The sequence below is a fragment of the Rutidosis leptorrhynchoides genome, chromosome 10 (genome assembly GCF_046630445.1).
Source record: "Rutidosis leptorrhynchoides isolate AG116_Rl617_1_P2 chromosome 10, CSIRO_AGI_Rlap_v1, whole genome shotgun sequence".
Classification (NCBI taxonomy): domain Eukaryota; kingdom Viridiplantae; phylum Streptophyta; class Magnoliopsida; order Asterales; family Asteraceae; genus Rutidosis; species Rutidosis leptorrhynchoides.
In genome coordinates, this window is record NC_092342.1 from 92,123,210 (window position 1) to 92,126,282 (window position 3,073).

Consider the following 3,073-nt stretch of genomic DNA (forward strand, 5'->3'; position numbering starts at 1 on the left):
ATTTTGAATATAACGTATCACCCTCTTCCTTTTTTGTTTTTTTCGTTTTAAAATTGTTGTTGCTGTTGTAGGTTTTTTGGGTTTTGTTGTACCTTTGCTTGCTTTTTTTCAAGTACTTTTTTTTGCTGTATTTCGATTTCCTAGTTAGTGAAGTTCAAACTTTCCCATAGGTAGGTTCATTATAATTCACATACATTTCATTTTATACATAAAGCATAATTGATATTCATATTAATATTAATTATTTATTTTGAACTTTCGAGTCTACGGAATTATAGGGTTGTACCTGCATTGTTTTGGTTGCTGCCATGTTACCAGTTACTACAAAAAAGGTTGGTGTTTGTTATTTTGTAATTTGTATTATGTAGCTGTTTAATTTCATTACTTCGCCCTTTGTGTGCGTACATATGTTGTGCATTGTGTTATTCATGTGTGTTCGCTTTATTTTCATATATCTATCTTATGCATCAGTTATGGCCGCTAGGTTATGTACTCTGTTTTGAGCAATTATCTCTTGCATACCAAGTGTTTGCTATAATACCTGAATGAAAAAATAAAGGCTAACAATTTTCGAAATGGTTTCGTATTGTTGCTTTCTGAGTTTGCATAAGCTATTCCATAAATTAACACAAATTAAACAAGAAGCAGGTCGAATATCTCCGAAAACAGTAGACCTCCCGAGCTTTAAAAAATGAAGGAAAGATTTGTAAGTTTGCTTTTAGGAGATGATATGACAGGTCATGGAAATGGGGTTTCAACGGCTTTGGCTTTATCGAATGCGATTACAAATCTTGCTAGTAATATTTTCTTTTTTGGTTTCATGTTTACATAACCAACCGGGAAGTTTTTGATCCATTTATCTTCGGATTTGTGGGCTATAAGTTTTATACAATCAGTATATTTGATGAGAATGTAAAAGAGTACATATAAGTTTAAGTAGTATCTTTGTTTTTGGAATGACTAATTGATAGCAAAACTGATTTGAGGCGGCATTTTTTACAGGTGGTCACCACTCGAAGCATCCCTCCGAGCTAAATTTAGTCAGTTAAAGGATTTAAAGTGTACAACTTTATGATGGCATCCAGTTTTGTGCTTTAGGTGTTAAAATGGAAAACAATTCCAAATTACATGTAATAGTAAACTTATAAACTTCAAATACTATGTTGTCACTTCAAGGATTTGTGTGTTGTTTAATTTCAGGTGTTTCTGTTTGCAAATTCCATATGCAAAACGTCCTTCCATAATAAGTTGAAGCCTTCAAAGCTCACATGGACTGCCATGTACCGAAAATAGGACAAGAAGGTTAGTCAATTTATTATGTTTGCATCATACAACTTGATTTAATCACTAATTTTGCTGCATAAATTCTTTTGGCTTTTGCAATTATAATGATAATCTCTTCGATGTCCAAAAAGAATAAACTATGTAGTTACATGTCATTGTTAGCCCAACATAACCAGCTGTTTTCTATTTGTACATTAAGTGTTTAGATATGCACTTTTACTTAATAGGCATGATTTGCCACTTTAGTTTTATAATTTTCAGTCTTATTGGTGTAATAAGCTGACCAAGTTTTGTGCCTTTTTCCAAAATTTTCAGGATATTGCTCAAGAAACTGTGAGGAAGAGACATCGTGCTACCAAGAAGCAGTACTCTCGGGCTATTGTGGGGGCCACTTTGAAAGTTATCCATAAGAAACGAAGTAAGAAACCTGAAGTTCGTGATGCTATACTAGGATATTGCTCAAGAAACTGTGAGGAAATGACTAGTTTGATTATTTACTTTATCACATTTCAGTGAGATTAAGGAAAGGATTAAGAAGATCAAGGATGAGAAGAAAGCAAAGAAAGCTGAAGTAGTATCAAAACAAAAGACTCAATCCAAGAGTGGTAATGCTCCTGAAGGCAAGGGCCCCAAACTTGGAGCAGGAATTAGGTGGAAAGAAAGGGATTATGCGGTGAATGGAGATCAAGGAAAAAGAAAAGAGAAAGTGGTAATGAATGTGAGACGAGTCGATTAAAGCATAAATGTTTTTCTGCTTTAAAGTTATGATGATGATGAGTGGCTGCAAATGGAACTAATTTCGGCTTTAATTCTTGACGGTTTCAAATTAATTTTTTATCCCAGTTTAATAAGACTATAATTCCACAAAGTAAAGTTGTTTTACTCTATTGTATGTTTATGTGTGTAGATTTCTAGCAACTTAACCGCGAATGAAATCAAATGTTGAGGTAGCTTCTCCATTGGCCAGAGCAAAACGAGGTAACTACAAGAACATCTATGTTGTATTCTTGCTCCTTTATTTATTTGCAACTTTTAAATGATATATTATACATTATACATACATGATATATAATTGCACGTTTTGGTAAGCAAAAGTGATGCCAAAAGAGTTCTTTGATAATTTTATAAGAGTTGCACAAGATGAAGGTCGTCACTTCCCTCTTTTTGCTGCCCATCTTGAAAAATTGGGTTCTTTTTATGGAGCTCTTCCAACTCATGATGGTTTATGGGACTCAGGTGTTGCTACATCGAAGGACCTATTTGCACGTCTTGCAGTTGAGCATTGTGTTCACGAAGCAAGTAATATCTTTTTTCACAATATCCTCCTTTATTTCAAAGAATGGGTTCAAAGTAATTCAAAATATTTATATGCATATAACCATCTATGTAGATTTCTTAAAAGAAAAATATTATTGATGTAATATAGTTGAATGATGTATGTATGGATTTGATTTCTTTGTATTTGATGGTTAGACATGTAATTATTAAACACTTTAAGATGTAACTTATGGTAGCTTTGTAGCCGTGGTAACTTTGGCATGTAGTTGAACTTTGTGATATGGCCGTCGATAAATAATGGTAATTTTTGGACCGTACAATGCTTTCCCATGTAAAGTAAATGCATAATGAATACGCATCGAAATACTTGCGAACGTTTCTTAGCTGCGAAGCGCGTGACCCTACATGTTGTTCACAATAAAAAAGCTTTAAATAGCCATTTACAAGACACGTTCAAAAAGATAAAAACAAATTACCACTTGCCCACTACTCCCATGTTTTCCTAAATAAA

At 33.4% G+C, this 3,073-nt stretch overlaps 1 long non-coding RNA gene across 1 annotated transcript; it reads left to right on the top strand.

The window, feature by feature from the left end:
- Positions 1–1,014: 1,014 nt before the first annotated feature.
- LOC139873443 (uncharacterized) lies at positions 1,015–1,698 on the top strand. The gene is made up of 3 exons (XR_011767346.1): positions 1,015–1,098; positions 1,201–1,302; positions 1,600–1,698. It is a non-coding gene; the product is annotated as an uncharacterized lncRNA (long non-coding RNA).
- The last annotated feature ends 1,375 nt before the right edge of the window (positions 1,699–3,073 follow it).